General features: G+C 36.6%; 1 protein-coding gene and 2 long non-coding RNA genes across 4 annotated transcripts in view; 2 read left to right on the top strand and 1 right to left on the bottom strand.

Moving 5' to 3' along the window:
• The window catches only part of syndig1l (synapse differentiation inducing 1-like), a 47919-nt gene that overhangs the window by 11094 nt on the left and 13022 nt on the right, over nucleotides 1–23803 (top strand). The gene's annotated exons all lie outside the window — the stretch shown is intronic.
• On the bottom strand, nucleotides 5237–7981 carry LOC146651893 (uncharacterized). Its single transcript, XR_014907615.1, has 5 exons — nucleotides 7786–7981; nucleotides 7308–7371; nucleotides 6779–6931; nucleotides 6328–6417; nucleotides 5237–5749 (listed from the first exon to the last, which is right to left on the bottom strand). It is a non-coding gene; the product is annotated as an uncharacterized LOC146651893 (long non-coding RNA).
• LOC146651892 (uncharacterized) lies at nucleotides 9458–13341 on the top strand. 2 transcript variants are annotated; one of them, XR_014907690.1, is made up of 4 exons: nucleotides 9458–9575; nucleotides 10691–10846; nucleotides 11299–11391; nucleotides 11681–13341. It is a non-coding gene; the product is annotated as an uncharacterized LOC146651892 (long non-coding RNA). The 2 variants fall into 2 exon arrangements; XR_014907689.1 differs by lacking the exon at nucleotides 9458–9575 and adding an exon at nucleotides 10250–10340 and having other exon boundaries at nucleotides 11681–13330.

The raw sequence follows: 23803 nt of genomic DNA, 5'->3' as shown, positions 1-23803 counted from the left end.
TACATAATGTGATCTATGTCTGCTTGAAGCATGATTCTGGTGATTAGAGTTATGGTATTTTTGTCAGCTTGGTTAAGATTTGGACAAAAGCCTTTTTACTGGTGCGCTGGACCTTAATACTACTGTATGTGCCGGTTTTATATAAAGACAGAAATATGAATGCAAATTCTTTAGATCAAATATATAAAGCCCATTCGCTTAGAATCACTTATAAACAGACCTTTGCAGCGTTTCAGGCAGGCACAGTGTTAGCATTAGTCACAAACCCCATTCCTGGCCAGTTGGGCCCATCCAAAAACATGCTTTATAAATCAGGCAGTCTTCATTTACACAGAAAGCTGTTGGGGTCATAATTTGTGTCATTCTCTCTGCTGCCATTTTAATATCACCACCTGCCGTTTCTCTTCATTTCTCTTATTTGGATGCCATTTTGAAAAGGCTGTTAACCTGATCCACCCAATCCCAAAAGAACTAGTATAGCAGCTGATATCCTCATAGATCTTCTCACCTTTTTGGCATCATTTAAATTAGTATGAACTTTATCTGGACTGCTAGTCATTTCCTTCACTTCCCATTTCAATCAAATGAGTTGAGATTTGCTCTTGTTGGACTTTTTTTATTAACCAATGTAAAATGATCCAATTTGGCAGTCCAGCTATGGGTTATTCTTAACAATTAGAAACTTACTTGTTCACTGTCATCTAATAATCATAATGGGTTTAAAAAATATATAAAGAAACTCAAAGTTCCTGATCTCAAAATTGAAGCTGATGTGAAAGTGTAATAAACCAGCTTTTTGATTCCTATTGTAACAGACTACAAAAAAGTAACCATGTGAGTTAATGGTCATTTTCAATTGTGTATGATATTTATTTTGTAAACTGTTTCCATTTTTAAAATAGACAGCAGACTACCGTGTGTATGTTCACTGTCTGCTAAGGTTCTACCTTGGAACCATAACTCACTCATGATGTGCAATTTCAAGAAATGTGATGATGTGATGTTACCTTGGCTATATCCTTTTCTTAATACACAGTGTTTATAGTATGTAGAATCACAAAATACATTTAAAAGTCTAAATTTTGATATATAATTTTTTAATCATATAATCCGTATCTGCATTGTGAATTGATACATCACTCATGCTAAATAGATTTATCCCTTAATTGAGTGAAAAACTCATTTATAGGGTTCTCTTACGTTCCCTATAGTAAACCCCAGATTGTCATGAAAGGTATTTGCCTTACCCATTACACTACACAGCCAGCTGTCCTTGCCTGCATCGCCCTTATTAAAAGCCTGGTGCCATCACATGTTTTAAACGTCTGGCGCTGCTTATAGTATTAAACGCCTGGCACCAATTACAATGGAATTTAAAATGGCAGGTGGCATTAGTACTGTAGTTTTATTCTGCTTGTTCTCTGCTTACCACATTGCCCCTACATTGGTAGCAGTTTGGCAGCTTTGGTTAATTCACTTTGTGTTCCTGACCTTGTGTTGTTGTGACGCACAGTAATGCAGACAGGGAGCATTCTTTTTTCAGCGTGGATATTGCTGTTTTTGATGGTTGCAAACAATTTCATGGTCCATTACCACAATCACCTGAACTGGATTTGGCGTAGAATGGGATTTTTCATAACAACTATATATCTGTATTAAATTTGGTCTTTTCCAAAATGTATATAGCCCTCCATCCCACACTCCCTCAATTTAGTTCTCTCTTCTATGTGAGTGTTGAGTGGTTAAGGATGACTTGTGTTGTGAAGTCACACAAGTCATGACGAACTGAACCTCAGGTTGTTTAAATATCTTCAGTTCAGCTTTTGTACACTTAAGTGAATATTGCTGCTGATGGATGCTTGCATGAATTCAAACAGTGCACTTTCCACTACAGCTAACTTAACTCTCATATTCCCTCTGTCAGTGTGTAGTCATGTTAGATCTGATATATTGCCTACCTTAACCCTTGTGTGGTGTTCGTATTTTTGTTACTCAGCCAGTGTTCATGGGTCTGGTGGACCCGCTAGAGTTTTGGCTTTCCAAATTAACACTATCAAACAATTTTATGTTAAATTACTCAACAGATGTTTACTTCATCCCAGTTACAAGACATATGAACAGCAAACATGGTTAATTTTTTCCCTTTACCTTTGTTAGATCACATTTATGAATTAATGTGCTTCTCGTTTTTCTTTTATATAAAATGTTATAAATAAATCAGTTATAATCAAGTGGAGTGAGTGGAAAGACACAACACATTTACACGTGAAAAAATAATTAATTGTTTAATTTTTCTTTTGAAAAAAACTGAACACGGGTCTCACAGACCCGAACACCATACAAGGGTTAAATGGTAGTTCAGTCACAAGATGTTAGTCACAAGCTCCTTTCTATCCAACCATTAAAGGCTCGAAGCTGTCTCACCCAATTAACACACTTTATACCTGAGGTGGCATTCATACTGCCTGAGCTGTGCTCACCAAATTGTTCTTATATTGTCCCACTTCAGATCTGTAAGTTCCCGAATTCCTTAGTCTTTTCTTGCAATAACAAAAGTTTCTTTGTTCATAATATATACATTTAACTGTATAAGTCTCTTATGGTCCCAGGGACAGTGCGTGCCATGCCTACTCAGATTGTTCCAGAGAAAAACTCCAAGTCATAGCCAAATTCAAATGTGTGCTGTAGTAAATCTGTCTCCTGCCTGACTTCTCAGTCCTTGTCGAACTGAGTGCACATGCCAGAGCTTCATTTCCACTCCATCAGTTATCCACTGGATATAGAAACGCCCTAAAACATTCAATTAATACTTGTGCCTGCTTCACCTCTCATTAAACCTGTCAATGAGAAGAAGTACAGTTTAACTAATTGTATGTCATTGCTGAGCGTCTACAACAGCAGAACGGCTGTCTTTATACACTACAGCTACACAGATGTGGTTACTTATAAGGCTTCTACCACAAATGTATCACATTACTCCAGCAGTATTTGAATCTTGATTATGAAACACAGAAGGGTAATGAAATAGTTTTTTATACCTCTCATATTGTAACAAATTCCACAGAATATAGTGCATTAAAATGAATAAAATACAAATAAATAATATTAGGGTTTAAATCGGAAGAAGTTCATCGCTCATTAAAAGCAGAATTAAGTGAGCTTTGAGTTGATGAATAATTAAAAGTCTAAATTAGTGTTTTCCCAAACCTTTGGAGCCACGGCATATATTTCACATCAGAAAAATCATGCAGCGCACCACCAAACAAAAATGTCACAAAAAGCATATTGATCATTTTTCCCCGTGCCCCAGGTATAGCGGGATTGGCTCGGTTTGTCCGTAGTATACATTTTTTGCTTTCTTCTGACCACTACTCATGCTAGGGCCTTCATCTGTGTCAGAATTTTCTCCAGGACATAATAATGGATTGGATTTATATAGCGCTTTTCAAGGCACCCAAAGCGCTTTACAATGCCACTATTCATTCACTCTCACATTCACACACTGGTGGAGGCAAGCTACGGTTGTAGCCACAGCTGCCCTGGGGCAGACTGACAGAAGCGAGGCTGCCATATCGCGCCATCGGCCCCTCTGGCCATCACCAGTGCCCAAGGACACAACGACCAGGACAGAGAGCCCGGGGATTGAACCGGCGACCTTCCGATTACAGATGCAACCCCCTGAGTCACGGTCGCCCCGACATATCTTCCTTTAATTTTTAATTCCCAATATACTATATATCATGAAATCTCTCAGGGCTATGCAAACACATATATATTTTCATAAATTATAATATGCATAGGGTGGCTCCACTCAAGTTGGTTGGATTCCTTTCTTGGACATTTCAAGATCACATTACTGAGAAAATCTTTTAATCAGGTTTCAGGTTTTAATCAGGTTTACCCCCCCCCCCCCCCCCCCCTTTTTTTTTTTTTAACTTAATGAATGAACAGCTTAGCCAGTACAGTATGCTCATGTTACTTTTCCTTTATTTTGCTGACTATGTGTGTATGTGTGTTTAAATTACAAAAAAGATAGATAAAAAGAGAGAACTACTGCAGTGGAAAGAAGTATTTTATTTTTAAAAGGGTGGGCCTGAAAAGAGTTATTATATAAAGCACAAACTCTCCAATGATCAAAGTGCATGAGTAAATTGCAGATAGCCTCTGAGGAGAATCAGTAAAGTAGAATAGCAATTTCTTCAAGTACACTGAAAAAAATATGTTGTTGGATTTACTTAATTCAATGGTGGACATTTGTTGCACACAGATGTTTTGCTTTGGCAGCAACTTAAACAATTGAGTTAAATTAACACAATTTATTCATGTTCAATAAACCTGTGCAATTTGTGTTGATAAAATGTGACTTAAACATGTTTTGATGAAGTAATTTGAGCTCTTGAAATATTTTAATCCTTCACAATTTTCTCACTTTATCCCAACACCATTCAATAACTTTTACCCAATACTACTTGGTCACTTAAATACTACATGTTATCTTCAAATTACATTTTGCTATTATATTCTAGTATCAAATACACAATTTTCAAATGGAGGCCTTATAACAGATTATATTGTCCTCTTCCAAGATGGTTGCTGGCATCCACCAGTAACCTTTCAAAACAAAATGTCTAATTTCACTGCATTGACAGTAGGTAAAGAATTAAACTGACATTACTCCTCTACTGAATCTATATAAATCAACAGTTAAATAATGTCAGTTCTTCCGTGTTCTCTGGAATCAATCACAGCAAAGAAATTAGACTCTTTCTTTTGAAAAATGTTGGGAAAGAACAAATCAAAACATTCTATTTAAGGCCTCTGACGTCAAGATTCAGTTAAACAACAATTATAACTAAACAATTTGAGATAATGTTAGTTTCCATTAACATTAAATTAGGTTACTGAATTGGCAAACACCTTCCTATTAACATTACCCATTTTACCCCAATAACTAAAGAAATTAGCACTTGCAGGTCAAAACCTTTATTCAAGAGATGCAAAAATAACATTGATACAGTGACTGTCAAAAATTACAGCACTGATCATACTGTGACATCTTGGTTCAAAACAGCACACTTAGAAATATTCAACGTTCCTTACTTCAACTGAATGAAACTGAAAATACCATTTCACACGGCCCATATGGGATATTTAGACTGCATAACTGTTCATGCTACATCTCTTCACTAGTAAAAGAAAGAAAAAAATACAAAGAGAAATTTAAAAATGCTGCCAAACAGAGAACTTGTACAGAGTAAAAGGAAAAACAAACAACAACAACAACAACAAAAAAACGGCTCGTCCTCATGGCAGTTGCAGTGTATATAAAAATGAACCCTGCGATCTGTTCCTGGAATTGAGCTTCAAAAATGCAGCAGAACAAGTGTGAGATTTAAATGTCTTCTCACCTAGAGCTGGTCACCTCACATGCATAACAGTGAGCTTTCATTGCAGGAGCAGTTTTGTCTTAGTTGTGAACTTTTCTTGAGAGCTGAGTTGCTTCCAACTCCATTACCACCCTTTGAATCACCTCAAAAGTGTAGCAGAGTTGTGATGGGTAACTCATATTGAAGGAATAAAAAAGGTCCAAACAGCATGGCTACTGCAAAGGTCACGTTATCCAGATCTTGAAGAACTACTATACCCTCGATGATGATGCCAACATCAGAAAAGTCATTGCCTGGTGCATCCTCTGGAGACAGATGTTCATTGTGGTTTTCTCAATCTGTGCAGTGGCCTCAGTCAAGTCCTGGTTAAACACAAAACATTTTTTTAAGATTCCCTTTTAAACTCATCTCTTTTGAATCTACCAGTTCTAATGTTAGAGTAATTTAAACCAATGCAAGCAACATAGTAAATAGCTATAGCCAAAGAGTGGCCTGCCATGCTGCCATTCATGGTCTAACAGAGTTTCTAAGAGAGGGTGAAAAACATAATTTTACATTCGTTTTTGTTAGAAAGACACCGGCCCATCAGAAATCCAGGTTTTGTCACTCAGAAGATGTTAGAATTTAGACTTTCAGCCCCACAATTTGGTTAGCTGTTGGTCTTTTTTTTTTTTTTTTTCAAACAAAAGCTAATGTAAATATTGGTGGGATTTTCCTTTGTTCACTAGAATGACAAATTTAAAGTTTTTTCACACTGATGTGACCCCTAATATAGGGGTGGGGCCTCAAGGGCCGGCGGCCGAGTTCACTACCAGGCCTCATGTGAACTTCAAATTATTAAAGAGGACTACTGGTCCTAACCAGTCCAATGAGGATCAAGTGGATAACTAAATGCATTTTTAAATGTTGCAAAGCCACAATCTACTCATAAAACACTCACCATGAACTCCTGCACCAAGATGTTGCAATTGTCTTTCACACAGATGCGGAGCACTTTGATGAGGGACTCCCTTCGAGCATTAATGTCATCCTAAAGTATTATAACAAAGAAAACAGAGATTTGTGAACTTTTCAGTAGCACAGAAGAAAATGATCCCAGACAAAAACTTAAACCAGTCAACATGCAACACCAGCATCTACAAAGCAATATCAAAAGTTCCTGTTTGACATCAACTTTATGGATATATAGTTTCCAGAACATTTATTTTTTTAAAAAGATCAATTTTTCTCAGTGGGCCAGTAAATGCATGACGAAAATTATGGCATCCTTTCGGTGGAATCAGTACTCACAGGTAATAGTTGACTGTTTCAATGGATGCAGCATAAAAATCTTTTACTGACCTAATGCAATACATATACACTTTGTAGTTAAAGAATTTTAAAGTTCTTACTGTCATTATGGCAGCTACATCCTTTAGCTTTGTGCCCTGTTCCCCCGATCACTTTGCAAACACTTTCAGCAGACTGTCAGAGAGAAACTCAGCTCCGTCAGAAACCTTGACTGTAAAGGCATGGTTGGGATGCACTGGAATGCTGCATTTCATCTGAAATGACATAAAATTATTTTGAAATAACAGCAGGCACTGTGCTTGGTTAATAATCAGTAATGTTTTGTTGAATAAAAACTGTGCTTCCAGATCTTATGGGATTAAAAAAATCCAAAGGTGTTTATTTCTGATTTGCAACCCAAGAACCCACAAGTTACAACCTCATTTTAGTTCAAGTGTGCATTAATGTGAGTCCAGTAATCACCTTTCTGACAATACATACAGGTATAAGTTAAACCTATGGCAGATTTTGGATTTCTCAGTTGTATTAATAGGGTGGTCTATTTGAGTATGCATGCACCTAATAATTATAAAAAACCTATTATAATTAAGTTACAGAAACCTTAAGCGAAAATAGAATATACTTTCTTACCATAACACCTTGAACCCACAATCCATCAGCTGACTCCTGGTGAAATGCAGAATAGATGTGGTCTCTCAATGTGCATCAACAAAAACAAAAACAAAAGGACAGCAGGTGAGGGCAGGAGGGGTAGGGATGTAAGCTAGCATAATACCGCTGATGATATTAGCTAAAGCTGTTCAATGTCCAAAATCTCACTAACACCACGGTGCAGTAAATACACAATGTAACTGAAGAGTCAGTTGACAAATCTATTCACACAGAAAACCAAATTATGTTATGAGTGCCTCGCAATTAGGTTTAATGTGATATTACGGCTCTTGTGCCAAAGACAAATTCAAATGAAAAAGCGCCAATTCTTTGACAACAGATAAAACAGCAAATAAGCTAACGGCTCTTTTTTAGCATGTTACATGGCGGCACTTTAGACGTTTAACTACATTTGGCTGAAATATGGTAAATATTAATTCAAAAAATCAAGACATACCAAAAAACGTAGAGTTGGCTGCTCGACTTGACTGAGATGGATGCATTTTTTAAACCACGATCCAAAGCCCGCGAGATGAAATCACGCGTGGTTTCACGAGATTTAACGTTGCTATCTTATTGACTTACTTCACCTGAACATGATATGAACAATTTAATACACCCTTTCTGCATATCATGTCGTTTTTACACTATATAGTTACATTTATCTTTAAAACATGAGGCAATTGTGTTAAATACATGCAAGATGCTTACATAAATCCAAGAGATGGCCAGTCCCTTTTTTTCAGTGTACGAAATTAGAAGTAAAGCAGCTCTTAATGATATTACTGGAGAAACTGAAATCTCAGTATGATTCAAAGTACCATTTGTCTTTTTTAAACACTTTTAGAGCTCAGTAACATCTCAAGTGTAAAAAAACAAAACAATAATTTATTCAAAACACTAAAACATCAAATGATTAACTTTTGTTTACTAACACTTACATTCCTTTTTACAAAACGCATCCTCTGTCCAAAAGCCCCTTTTAAGTCTTACATCTCCCATTAGAGTACTTTATTAGTTTTTCCCCTTTATTAGTTTTATTTTATTTTGAGTGCAATATTAAAAAGCAGAGCAGTTTGTAAGCAGAACATTTGCTGAATAGAAGCAGCATAATGGCATGCACCAGAATTATTGAATCGGTCCCAGCTGCAAGGTCACAGTTCTGCATTGTGACCTCCATGTAGAACATGAAAGGTGAGAGTTTTGCCTTCAGAAAACACTTTACGTGTTCGAGGTGTCTGTTCCAGACAACTGAGGCAACCTCACCTGCCTTCTCTTTTCAGCATCAACCACAGGAGGGCTACCAAATGAAGCCCTCTTTCTCTGCCTTGCTCCTGGTCTCACTTTTGTGAGGTGGGAACATACAGTCAGCTTGATTTGAAAGAGCTCCTGTGTTTTAGGCACTGATTTTTCCAAAATTATGCAAAAGGCATGCCTGCTCAGATCCCAGCTGTAGTCACTAATCTTGAATGCCAATAAAGTATGTCACACGAGAGGTAAACTATTTATCTATTTGTTTATTCTTTTTTAATTTATGCTGTTAGACGATGTCATTATCATGTCACGGTGACTGATACAGGCCGTCAAGATGCCAGTGCTCATATTACAACAGTTGGCAAGTTACTGCTCTGCTTTATTATTTAGTTGTGTGACAATATAATCAAGTTAAAGGTGACGGTTTTGGTGTGCAGAGTCTGAGTAGGGGACAGTGTAACTGATGTTTTTCTAACTGAAACCAAAAAAAAGAGGGAAGAAAATGCATTTAGAGCATTTTTTTCACTGCAAGTCAGGGTTGAGAGAGAATCCTCTGCAAAAAATAAATAAATACATTTGAGTGGGAGGTGCAACCTTTGAATTTGGTGGTGAAAGATGTTTTTTCAGGTAAGCTCTACACACACTCAAAAAAATGAATGAGGTGGATTGTTCAGTGTATATTAATTATTTATTTTCATTTTACTTAAAATATATGTTTTTGTTAAGTTAACATATGTTTTTCTAATCAAGTCTACGTAATTGTGTCTATTATTCAACGTACATAATACTGTGTTACTTGATCGCATAACCTTTAAGTTAAGTCAATTAGGATCGATATACCTTGTATATCCACAAGGTGGCAGTAATGCAAAAACAGTTGTAATGAAACCGCGCAGAACAAGAAGGTTTCACGGCTTGTGCCTGCTCATGCGCAAGACTTCAAATTTAACTGAAAAAGGCTGTTTTGGCGCCAAGCTGCTGTTTCTTTGAGAGGTAAGACCACTTTTTTCTTTGACTATGTTGTGTAGTATCTATATGTCCAGCATGGTTATATTTTACGTTTGTCTTACAAGACATGTTATATCGTTTGCGTGTGCTTGTTTTACATTAGTTTTACTGGGTCCTGGACATGCTTATTTTGTGGACTGTATAAGAAACATTTTTATTGTTTTTTGTTTTATTAAGGGATTAGCTACAGGGGTTCATGGGGTTATTCTTTCAAGGGGTTATTTTTCCATTTGCTTTCTTGGGATTCCTTTTCTGTAATCCGAGAGTCGGAAATATCGAATAGGATAGCAAGGATAGCATAAAGTGACATTTAAAATCCAAAAAGTGAAGGGCGAAAGCCACTGTGACACCATTGCTCTGCTCTATCAGTAATCTGTATTATGTAAAAATGGTCTGTAAATACAGCATGTTTCCTAGCGGAGTTATACATATCAATGTAGTTATAAATTACAGTTTGTGAAAGTACACACTTAATTTTTTTAATAAAATTATTCAAGACATATGAGTGGACAGACAATGGAGGTCGACAGACCTGGTGATAATTGCTTCTATAGAAACTTAGCACATGGCAGTGTCAATCTCTTGCTTTTCTTCTGAGTAGTATTTTATTTAGTTGTAATTCAAACAATAATTTGCTTCTTGAAATTAAGTAATGAATTTCTTGTTTTACTTTATAAATCTCAGACCCTGCCTTTACCTGCTCCCTCCTATACTGATGTGGTGTATGTGGTATTGCTGAGCTTGTATGTGGTATGTGAACTGTTATACTTTTAAAAACAAAACTGTTTTATAAGTTAAGTTTTCTTTTGTGACCCATCCCATGCCCCTGTTATTTCTTCTCCACATCTGAACCATGGTAAAGGTTGCAGTTCAAGGGCCTGAGGCATGAAATTCTTTTCAGATCAGCTGTGATCAATATTTTTTGGAACTTGATAAATAACAATAAAAGCTGTAATGGCTCCATTAGCATTTTGTGTAAATGTTTGTGTTAAAATTATAGCTTTAATGAGGTCTTTCTACATTAGTTTTAGTTTGTATATGTGTACATATAGTATGTATATTTACAGTACAGTATGTTGTGTTTGTTGACATATTTTCAGGTGGAAGCAGAATATGTGAGGATTACTACTGCTGCACATGTTCCAAGGCTTTTTACACAACTTGACCAATACACTGACCAGCTCATAAAAGTCTTCAAGAAAAAAGGAGGCGTTGCAGGGAAGAAAATTAGACAAACTTTGGCCCCAGCCACACAGGTGCATTATTCTGTTGGTAGCAAAATATTATGGCTAATAAGATCATTTTCAAATTTAAACAGCTAGTGTATGGTAGCTGCACAGTGCACTTACATTTATATTAAGCAAGACAAAGTTTGGTACTCAAAACGTTGGAAAATTTAAATTACCTAAACATATGTAAAATCTGATCCCTTGATTTAGGTTAAACCAGAAGTGAATGTTTTTATGTTATGTTTTGAATGCAAAAAAGATGATGTATTAGTTTGTCTTTACCTCCATTATGGACATATATAATGTGGTGGAAACCCTGCCCAACAGGTTAACTATTCATGTCCATGTGATGATTAGTTGGTCTTGTGTACATGTCTATCTGTGCAGTGGATATGTCATTCATTTTGCGTATAATGTGAGTTTCTGTCATCCTAAAGTATATCTGTTTTCTCTTCCTGTATCTCTGCCACTCTCTACAGAAGGAAACCATTGAAAAGGGGAGGGAGTGTGTCCTCAGGGCACTACCTTTTTACCTGAATGAAGACCCAAGCATCCTCTTCAAAGAATAATTGGTTGGTAATTTTAGTTTAGTTTTTTATCTGTATTAAACCAAATTTTGAATAACTAATGTTGTTGCATGTTGTTGTTGTTGTAATTTGCATGGAACCTGTTTAAATGTTTTGGGAAATCTTCTTGTATACCCAAACTATTTCTATTTATCGTTGAATCTGTAGTCTAAAATAGTGGCGCACTGGGGTGCATGTTCCTAATATTGTGTTTACGTCATTAAAGGGTAGCTTTGGCCCTTTTTCTTTCTTTTTTTAAAACTGGATGCCATTTTTCTATGTTTTTGTGTCTAAGCTACAGCTGTTCAGAGGGAGCTGGAACAAATTACCCTTGCTATCTTTACCATCGAATGAGCTGATGCCAGCACTCCTCCAGCCGATGTGGGTATAACCATCTAGTGTGTCCTGCATGACCTGGAAGACCTGGCCTCTGCATGTGCACTCTTAATGGGTGGGATATATGCACTGAATCTCAGTTAACCTCAAGACTGAAAGCTAAGAGACAATCAAAAGTATTGAGATTTAAAGGATTTAATTGAGAGATGATACTGCACCAGAAATGTTGAAGGGTGGTGTGTATATTAGCGTTCAAGGCATATTGTTATGAGGTGGAAATATGTTCATATTCAGTTTGTGTTACATTGTGTGCATTGTAAAGGTAATTGCAATACATACTAAAAATAAGGGTAAGTTAGGAGGTTGATCTGATATCCTCGTGTTGGTGTTGTTCCCAGATCATCATACTAAATGTTGTTCCAGGATCAACATTGCAAGTGACCAATCAGAATGTTGTGACGTCATACTTTTGCGACTTCGGGAAAAACCGGCGTAAAACAAAAAACTGTACTTAAGCTGCGTGAAACCGCCTCTGTCCGCCGATCAACTGACCCTAACCGTAACCCTTTAATAAACAGTAAGCAGAATTGATATTGTCCTTGCAACATTGGAATTTCATAAATGCACGAATGGCTTGGCGCGCAAAAGAATAACGTCACAACAATGTGATTGGTCACTTGCAATGTTGAACCTGGAACAACATTTTCATGATGGTCTGGGAACAACACCAACACGAGGATATCAAATCATCCAAGTTGGGAATGCAGGATGAATGTATATTTTGTGGACTTTTAAAGACGAACAATTGTTTCCATGTTAAAATGTTTACATCTGAAGTTTTTTGCCCAAACACTGGTAAAATAAATGTTGACAGTGGCAAGTGTTAAGTGGTTACTGCTGTGCTGTTGCAAAAAAACTGAACGCTGACAAGCTGTTTTATTGTTAGACCATAATGTTGGCATGTTTTGTTAAAGTTTTATTTGGGATGGTGATGTAATTTTCTTTGATTGCTAATATCAGTGGACTATTTATTATTATTATTGTTGTTGTTGTTGTTGTTGTTGTTACATAATTTTTTTTTAAATTGTGGCTGTTGAGGTGGACACTTCACTTTGCATTGTTAAAGGAAAGCACTTCATTGGCATTGTGTTACTGGACTGACCCTAAGCAATCATTGCAAATAGCAACTTTGCTATCCATTTTAGACACTAAAAGAAAAAAACACTCACAGACCTTACTAGCATCACATGTGCATAACTCAAGTGTCATCTTATTAATGTGTTATGTGATCTTCAATGCGTTTTTTTTTTTTTCTTCTATTTCTGGTAGATACAGACATTTAATTTAAAGTCTTGATGTTGCATCTGTCTACATACTGTTAATTACTAACCCTAATGAGCTGTTGTGTTTTATTTTGGACTGGGTTTACACAAATGCTCACTGAATGTGTTGGCAATAAAATAAATTTAAAAAAATAAGTTGGATGTACTTAATTCATTTGTGTGGAACCTGTTGACAAAATAGATTTAGGTAAAACTAATTAATAAAGCACAAGGTGGCTGAAAATATAATATTTGAATTAATCTAACTTAAATTTAACATTTTACTGCCACAAATAAGAAATGTGTTGAAGTAACTAATCTTAACTATCTAACCTGTAAATATATCATCTATGTTCATACAACATAACTTGATTTAGTTAGTCTTAAATATGTCTTGTTAATCTTAAGTAGTTTTTTTAAATTAGATGAACTAAAGATTTTTGCTTTAAACTAACATAATTCAATTTCGTGGAACCTGTTGACAAAATAATTTTAATTAAAGTCAACGTTTCATTTTTTTGAGTGCAGGGGCAGGTAGAGACCTGGTGGATAGGTCTTGAAGAGAGTGCATCAATCAAATAAGTGCTTGCAGGAAGCATGATGTGGCAGGACAAAATACACCAAGGCCACGGTACTACCTGAAATCACTCATCCCGTGATAGTGGTGGTGGTATCAAATTGAGAAGACGGGTGGAGTTAATGAACCAGCAGAAACTGATTTGCCTTGATCATAACCCGTTCCCATTACTTACCATTTCACACATCAGTATCTGGGTTTTTAGATGGCAAATACTTCAGTATAATGAAATGACACTTAATCATAACATGATTGCTAAACATTGTAGTAGGGTGATTTAGTAGGTATTATGGCTGTGGTTTAATTTCATTTTTGACTGGGCCCCAGAGGTCTGTAAGTGTCCAACTGACTACTTATAGGCCAAATAATTGGGGCAGTTTTTAACTTATACATTAAAACTGTTCTTATACTTAAGCTGCAAACACTAATTTAGCTTTGTACAAGTCAGTTTATACTGTTGGCTGAGTTAAAACTAAAGAAGTTTAAAATTAAAAGAGAAGAATTAAAATATGTTGTCTTATTACCGTTTTGTTTCTTCAGCTGTCATCCTCCCATATCCCATCGTCTCTCTTTCACTGTCCACAAAGCATCAGCAGCTCTGCACAGAAGTACAGAGAGCTGCAATGTCAATGTTCAACTGTCCTGTTAATACCCCTCCCCCCAAGGTCCTAAATTTCACGCTAAAACCCTGATACTAGTGTAACGATTATGTGTGTACTATACATATATAGAATCAGGGATGAACAGGCTTAACGTGTTACTGGCGTTGACATACTGGAATATGGGTGTTCTTTAAATCATTTGAGTAAATGCGTCTCTGTCACAGCAGCAGCATTATGCTAGTGTATGTTGTTTGTAGTTATATCACATATTGTTAATTTGAGAAAAACCTCTGACCCTCGCTGGTAAACATACTTACATGGTGTTAATGATATGAACAGTTCCATTATAAGTGCTATATTTATGACTCCCTTAAAGCATGGAATGTGCTTTGAGAAGCTACATATTCAGAAATATAACAGGAAAAGAAAAACGCCTGGTGGGCTTTCCTAGAATGGGAGGACTTCACCAGCACAGTGTTAATGGAAGAGGAGAATAAATGACAGCAACGAATACTACCAAAACTTGAGTTTGAAAATGGCTGCACCATCTGTTGCATGTTCTTCAGCGTACAGAATTTGCATTCATCAGTGCATATCATATTCAGTGGCAACATTTCATTAAATCATTAAATCCTGTCTTTCTTCAGCTTTTCCAATTGAGATATTGTAATTTTAAAACCCTAAGCCTTGAAGAGAAATCCAGAGAAAGAAATACAATAATTGACCTCTGTTGCCTTTCTGAATTTTAAATCAGACCAGTTTGATTGAAAAGGTTATCAATTCTGTCTAAATCTGTGGGAATATTAGTGCCTATGGCTTAATTAAATCCAAAATGTAGTCATTCTTCAGTTCACTGCACGCACATTGTTCTTCCTCTGAAAGGTCTAACCATTATGACAATGTTTCATGTATTCTAGTGAAATCTTTCAGACATTTCTTTGTGGCAGAAAATGACAGACCAATCTCTTGAGTCATTCCCAATTCAGCAAAATGAAAGTGTTCTCTTTTCAAACTAAAGATATTTATTTCTCAGCTTGGAAAATCTTTCTGATCTATCGAAATCTTCTGGTTCCAAAAACTTGATTGAACATTGTAACTTTCCAGAGTCTGTGAGTCACTGCTTCCATTGGCCGAGAATAACTCAAAAATGTGGTCATGATAAGCAGAAACCTTATCCTTCATTAAAGATTGTTTTTTTTCTCCTTTGATGTTATATTCATTTGGAATGTCAGTAATTTACACTAATTCCATATTAAGTTTTTCTTCAATGTTAATTTATAAAAAGATTTAGGAATGCTCATTTATGTGTATTTATTAAGTCGCTCTGCTCTTGGCTGCCCTTTTACATCATTTAAAGAATGAATCAAATCTCGTGCCAAAACTACTTTTGAAATAGTAGCTCAGAATTTCTCCTTAAAATTGCAAAAGAGTTCTGACAGATTGCCACTTTGTGTGTGATAACATGCATGATTAGTATATTTGAAGTTGTAAAGAGTCCAGATAGGTATGAAAGGCACCACTGCAAAGGCAGCGGATTTTTCCATTCTATTTAATAGGACACTAAAGTCCTCCTCCAACCACATGGACACATTTTGTTGGAGGAGTATTAACAGCAACATCATAAGTCCTTGGGTGATTATTAAACGGAAAAGTATGGCAGTGATGTTCTGTCTAATGCAATACTAAGTCACACACAAACAAAACATGCCAACCAAACTCTGTTTGCATTCTGACAATCTTTGCTTCCTGGGATCGTGTGGTATTAAAATGGGATATCAGTTTGAGTCACTGCATTTCATTAATTGTTTGGCATGGCCTTGCTCTCTTCCACTCAGCATGCATTAATACATGGCCCTATATATTATACAAATGATCACTTGGAAAGCCACAGGGTTAGTTCCACAGGAATTATAAAATTAAGCAAACTTGGCCTTGAGGGAGTGTGAATAATGACATATTTTTAAAGTTGCAGAATTTTATATAAGGAATTATTTTTTATAGATCTTTTAGTTACATAAACCTTTGTTTTTCTATTAGTATTTTCCTACCTGATGATTATGGAAAACATTTCCACTGCACTTTGAGCTAATACAACTTAGAAACCAACTTTAATGAACTGTGTGACTACAGGTTTGTTTGTGCCTCCTCCACCTGAATTATCTCCTAATATGACAGTGTTTTACCAAAACCCTGAGTCTGCCTCGAACCTAATCATAAATACGTCAAATGAGGTTGTTGTAGAGACACAAACAGCCTTTTTAGTTGTTTATTTAATCTTAAAGATCATTTTTCTTTTTTATTTACCCATAGCCACTGTTTAGACAAAGGAGCACACCAATTTGGGTTCTAAGAATAGGCAGAGGAAAAAGCATTAATGATGGTCATCATAGTGATTCAAGTGCATGTTTGCACAGTCTCTACCCAGAACAGGAGTGGGAGTCAGTAAGCAGCAGCAGGCATAATTGGTCATCCTAAATGAGGATAATATGATATGTGGCTTTCACTGTTAATTACAGAATAAGGAGTAAAAGACTCTCCTTATTTTTGGTTCTGAATAAGATTCCTGAAAGAGAAACGAAGTAGCACAGATTTTCTCTCTGCCAGACGTCACTGTTGCAACTTTAATCCTTGCCTGAATAGCAACGTGAATAATGAGAAAGATGCTTTTGCAATGAGTTTCGAGTAATATCAGCCCTTCGGGAGTGATTACATGTTGCAATCCTGAGCAGTTTTTTCCCTCTTTCTTTCTTTCTTTCTTTCTTTCTTTCTTTCTTTCTTTCTTTCTTTCTTTCTTTCTTTCTTTCTTTCATTTATTTATTTATTTATTTATTTTTATGGGCAGACATGTAATGATTAGTCTGTTAGATTTAGGGGTTTTTCTTCCTCACAAAATAAGCAATATGTAGAATTTGTGGCTAGTTATAATACCAAGAGGGTGTTCTGATTTATATCCCATCTGTCCCTCTCCATTACTGTGGCAGGTCTGACTTGACACCTTTTCAATGGATGTGAATATGTAATACAGTCATGCCAAATCACGTATTACACAGCTAAAGGCACCAGCGAATCAATTACCTGCTAAATTATAGATGCAAGCTTTTTTACTGTTAATGCAGCTACCGTCTCAGTTGGGGTGACGGTGCTCTCATCCCAACTTGCAGGAATGTGTTTTGGATGTTCTATATTCTGAAGCTACTTAGATTAGTTAAGACAGCCCTATCCTTTGAGTTTTTTCAGGAGTTTCTTTCATTTGCATAATGTAGGAACACAGTGTGCTCCTGTTTGCTGAAATATTATTAGTTGCAACTTTGTATAAACCATATAAGTTGCATTAGTATTGCAACTTATATGATTTATACAAAGTTCATGATCCATGATTCTGTATGTTTTTTTTAATTTGTTTGTTTTTTATTTTGATCATTTTACCCTGTCATAGAGTTTTTTCATTTTTCTTTATGCTATGTATGCCTTTTTTTTTTCATAGTGGAGAAGTGATGGGAATGAATGGTAGTACTATATGGGGAGCAACACACAGCAAAAGTCCTTGGATTGACCAGTCAGATTCATGATTCATGAAACCCTTTAGGCTACAACTGCACCTTTAAAAAGTGTTTCAAAAAAGATAAAATCCAACTTGTACTGGGGTCCCACAAAACAAGAATTTGTTATTTTTGTCAGATTTAATCACCAATTTCTGTGCTCAACAGCACAGTTTTGCTTATGCATTTCAACCTGTTTACACAACCTGATGTGAATGCTAAGCATGATGTGTAGTGTTTCCCTCTTGCAGCCTCATTACACGATCCTAAATTGCACACCTGTCAACAAGAAGCAACGGGGCAACGAAAAGGAAAAATAACAAATATTTTGTTCATTAATCCAACACTGCAAGTACATCCCCTTATAACTGCAATACATGTTTGGGAGAACGACATCATGAAAAGCTCTTAATACTGAATATGCCTCTCACATACAGGAGTGTCGTCGACCCAGAGTTTGTGCACTCAGGTACTGTGTAAATCTTACTAATCATATGGTAAAGATTATATTATTTTTTACTTGGTGTTTCTTCTGTTATTCCTCTGAAACCCCTAAAACCACACATCTAGGGCATCTTTTTTTACTAGCTAAATGGGGATCTGACTGTGAGAACAAGGGATGGTGAGCACTCATGGTAGCAAATTGTATCTGCACCCTAAATCATACTTTTTTTCACTCTAAATGGAACCACAAGTTACAGAATAAACATTGTGCTGTATTGATAGACTATAAACTAACATCTGAGAAAATATGGTTATTAGGAACATTTTTACTGAGGTCATATATCGAATGTGATGAGGCTTTTTTTTTTTTAAATAACCAGAGCAGTGTTGCTCTGTTAGTTAGAAGAAAATGCAAATTTAGACATTACATTAAATTAAATTTGATACTTTATGCCATTTTCAGAAGCATAGGAGTGAAAAAATGATTGTGATTAGAACAGTGCAAACAATAACCCCAATGACAACACTATTTTTTTAGGTTGTCTGATGTGGTGAAAAATAAAGAAAAATACAGTTGCGGAACTGTATGGTGTTTGTATGCCAGATATTTGATTTGATAAGTAGTTGGTAATGTAGGCTAGCATTCTTTCTGTCTAGTTGCTGGGACGTTAAGAGAAACATAACTGTTTTTGGTGTTATCCTGTTAAATTAACTCTGTGGATGGACCTGCATGGTTGAACTGGCACAGATTTTATGTCTGATGCCCTTCCTAACGCATTGCATTTATCTTGATACCAGCATTAGCTGTATGCTAGCTTATGATGCGCTGAGGCTGGGTTTGTTATCCATCTGGGAATTTCTGATAGTTAAATGGTTAATGGTAATGGGTACACTGGCCAGGTTAATAGTTACATTAAATATTTAATATGCCAATGCTGCTGAAATGAGTGCTTAACTGACCTTGAAGTTCATTGTTCTATTGTTGCTGTTTGTGTTCAGCTGCTAGCGAGGTGAGGGGCTGTGTGCCTACCTGACTGTAAAGTTGAGTGTCAGCTAGAGGTGAAGACACAACAGAGTACCACCAAATGTGCATGTGGTTGTTATGGCAATACCCCATAATATCATTTCTATGTGATACCTGCTACTCAGTCTGTGGCTCTTTTGTCAAACTCCAAGACCAGAGTATTGTTTCTGTGCAGCCACTCCCCTCATAGTTTCATAAATGGTTGTTTTGATTTCTGTGAAGAAGATGCTTTCATAAATCATTGAGTGATGCCACTGACTAGCCAATCCGTGGCATGCAGTCTGCTGATGTCACATTTTTGGATCGCCTCAGATAGCTTGAAACCCCGGTCGAGTAGGTATTAAAAAAAAAAACCTGGTACCAGGTACTATGACCTAATGGAAATCCCTAAAAACCATTTTGAGCTGTGCCGAGGTGACCGGAGTAGGTACTAATGGAAAAAGGTCATTACGGTTGTTACAATAGTGCTTTTTTGTGTCGATTAGTACTGAATCGCTAGTGGCTACAGACTTCTGCTTGTTGCTTTAACGTTCTTTGTTTTCTTGCACGATTTCTTTTCATTTCACCTGAATTCATATTCACCACCCGAAATATAAATATTCTGAATGTAATCTATTTTTTTAAGCAGGTAAATAATTCAGTGCCCTGTGGCTGTTAAGTAGTTTCTTTCTAGAGACCATCCTGTAGTACTTTACCTTTGCGTAGCCTCACACAATTAATTTCTGTTATTTAAACTGCTGGCTTTTGCTTTTAAAGTAGTTGAAGATATAACTTTCATTTTCTTTTATTGCACTGTTTTGGATATTAGTGGAAAATGATGTATTTAATTTTGTTCACAAAATAATGGCAGAAGTGCATACTAAACTATCGGGTAGACACACACACAATGGGTTATTTTATGAAATAATACATGTAATGTGTAATAAAATAAAATGCTTCGGTACCCAAATTTGTGAAAATCCTCCCTATGATTTTTGCAAAGATTAAAAATGATCTTGCTGTTGTCATCAGGAATTGTGACATTTAGATGACATCAGATCTGATGAAAATAAATCAATAAATAAAACATTTAATTAAATTCTACAGGTTGGGGGGCACATTTCCTGTAGTGCAAATTACACAAGCTTTTGTTTAAGCTGTCACAGCAGAATGGTGAAATCATCAGTTAGCTGTTCATTAACTGTCAGCCAGTTACCGCATGTTGACAGGATTTACACCTCGTAGGAGATATCTGAGCACAGATAGCATCATCTGCATACACAAGTCATTAGTCCTTTCTGCTACTGGAGAGATAAACATTTCATAACAAACCCACATGCGCATTTGCTCATTTAAAGTTTGGCAAAAAACTACAAAGCTGTTTAAACTGAAGGTATAATCTACAGCATCTTCCAGATAAATATGTCTGTAATAAATAATATAAAGGTTTTCTTACTTAAGCATCTCCTATTACAAACTAAAAACGTGTGGTGGTGTATTTATCTGGAACTCTTGTGGTCTGGGTGTCTATTTAACTTAGCTGAGCTTAACAGAGACACAGAGCAGAGAGGTTAAAGCAGCACGGTTTGCAGGGTGTGTTTTTAGAAGCAATCATTGTGAAATATCCATCCATCCATTCGCTTCCGCTTATCCTTTTCAGGGTCGCGGGGGGCGCTGGAGCCTATTCCAGCTGTCATAGGGCGAGAGGCGGGGTACACCCTGGACAGGTCGCCAGTCTGTTGCAGGGCCAACACACAGGGACAGACAACCATTCACACTCACATTCACTCGCACATTCACACCATTCACACAATGGCAATTTGGATTTTCCAATTAACCTATCCTCTCAAGCTTTGTGAAATAAATGATGATAAATAATGAAATGTTTCTATTTCTATATATTTCTCCAGTTTTTTATTTATTGCTGCTGCCTTGCTATTTACATTTTATTCCTACACAGTTGAAGTGGATCAACCATGATTTCATTGTACATGTACAATAACAATAAAGGGCTATTCTATTCTGTGATTCACTGTGTTGTTCTAGGTAACGCGGTCCTTTGTCATCATTCACTTTCCAGTTCTAATAACCATTATATTCTAATAACAATAATAAGCTTTTGTTGGGCCAGGAAGCAGGGCTAAGTTTAAATATTGTGGTCACAAACAGTATCCAACAGTTTTTGTTGATGGGTTTTTCTGTAAACCCGGTAAAGAAGTTTGCGACCTGTAACGTCATTCAGCTCTTGATTTGATTTCATACCCATCATTAATTTTGAGAAAAATGCTGTAAAAGATAAAGTAATTTCACTGACAACTGAGACAGTCTTCCAGACGGGTTAGTGGCCTGTTTTACTTTGAAGGTTTGTGATTAATGACCTTCCTTCCTTAAACACAGACTTATCTGCAGGTCTGCACTGATTTCAGACAACCTAAATCTTCACCTGCCTGCCTCCCCTGCTTCCTGAACTTTTCTCCCCACAGTAATCTAAGCCAATAGAATCCCTGGATGATGTGTGTTTTGATTCTCCAAACAGCCAGAAGGCTGTGCAGATATTGTCAGGGAGCTCTAAGGCACAGCACACAGCAGGGCTGGCTCTGCAGAGATTGCACCATAGTGCTTGCTTAAGGCCACAACAGCAGACTGACATTATGCACTCTTTAAGCTGCATTATGTTCATGTGTTGCAACCTTCTGGTGTCCACATGTCATTATAAAGAGCATGAAAATATATTGACCACCTAGACAGGGGCCCGTTTTTGCAGGTTTTAACGGCTTTGTAGGCAAAGCTTTTCACACAGCGTGGCATTGTCTGAGTGCACAGAGAAATTAGAAATGTTCTTCTGCGGCTCAATTACTTTCTCTAATACGGTTGCATTCAAAGGGTCTATTTTTGGAGACGGTGGGCAGGGCCCCCATACATCTCAGCCACCCACCCGCTAATCCTCATCATCAATCAGGCAACATTGTTACAAGGAGGGTGTGTTATTGAAATTAATTAAAAACTGTTTTGCCCTCAAACCAAATGTATTTCCAATACTCTAACATGTTTACAGAAGCGTAACTTTCAATATAATGCTAATGTCACTGTTCTGCACTCTTGTTCACCGATATGAAACACAAAAATAAACATCAGAAATGCATTTTTAAGTAAAAACTGTACACTCTTCTATCAAGCCAGCCATGGTCTAGGATTGGTTCTTGATACAATATCTGGAATCAACGTGTGAGCGATAGGAAAGGTGGTAACTTCTAAAAGTACTTTTATTGCACCATGTTCATTCACTCATGAGCTTCTGTAACATGAATCAAATGGCTGAACTGCCACCTCAGCATACAGTCAAGTTCTGTAGTCTTCTTAATGACCTACTAATTTTATTCAGGTGTGCTGCAGCAAAGTTTCAGGACACTGGCCCTCCGGGACTGGAGTTTGACACCCCTGCCTTAACCAGAACTTGTATAAAAAAGAATAAAATTGTCACTATAGCTATCTTAAAAAATAATAATTATTATTATCTGGTCAGATCATATATCATAACGATTCTCACGTACTCTGCCTTCCTTCCCTGACCTTTTGCCTGACATCCAACATCTGTGCAGACATCATCTCTCTTATTGAAATGTTGAGCAAAATTGACGTCTATTTATTTGACACAATAGTCACCCACAATTTGTTAGCCTTGATTGTATTTTTCATTTATTTTCCATGTTCCACCCTCATGCTGGATCATCCTTCAAACAGGATAATGTGGGAAGGATGCAGCTTAATGTCTCATATAGAAACTGTGGCCTCAATCTGAGACTTCTTTTCATCCCTGGAAAATAAATCTCTGTACTTGGTCTCGGCTTCGTCGAAGAATCCAACAACAAAGCCGCAAGAGGAACGTGTTTGTATACGTGCATGCTAGAGAATGACGTAGTCAGAACGTCCTGTACCGACTTGTGAATTGTAACACATACTGATCTTTTCAGCTCTGGATCAGGACTCTGAATTTGCATCATCCTAAACTGTATGCAGATGTATGAGCATCTATTCTCTTTTGCTGCAGTTTCTTGTGAGAAATGTTGCATGGAGCGTGAAATAGTTTCATAAAGCTTTAGGGAGGAGGTGTGTTTGATTCATAACTATTTCACATCTGAAATGGGGTGTACTTTCAACCGTAGCTATTTTTTTCATGCCATCTGTTGTTTAGATGCCAAAATGTAGGAATCTGCATATCTCAGAACTAATGAGAAACTAATGGGCCATCACCAAAAGTCTATAAATGTGAGCTGTGACATTATGTGGAAGCAAATGATCCTGCATACGCTGGTATGTTTTGTTTCCCATTACACAAATGCCTTTTTCTTTCTCAATAAGTGGAGATTCTTTTCCCACCCACTCAACTTGAAAACCAACTCTACCTGTACAAAGACTGCTGTACCATATAAATGAAGTCTTACTCATATGTATTTTAAAGTAAATCCTGTTTTTATCTGCATGTTTGTTGGCAAATTTCATCATCCAGTGACAGAAAATTTACAGAAGTTCCACATGGTTGGACTTAGGCGCCCAAAAATATACAGGATGAGGTGTCTTGGTGATATTACTTGTAT

The sequence above is a fragment of the Rhamphochromis longiceps genome, linkage group LG15, assembly GCF_057381845.1.
Source record: "Rhamphochromis longiceps isolate RC_006_pf linkage group LG15, R_longiceps_female_GT1.1, whole genome shotgun sequence".
Lineage (NCBI taxonomy): Eukaryota > Metazoa > Chordata > Actinopteri > Cichliformes > Cichlidae > Rhamphochromis > Rhamphochromis longiceps.
The sequence above is the reverse complement of the archived record's forward strand: the minus strand, read 5'-3'. Positions and strand labels throughout refer to the sequence as shown.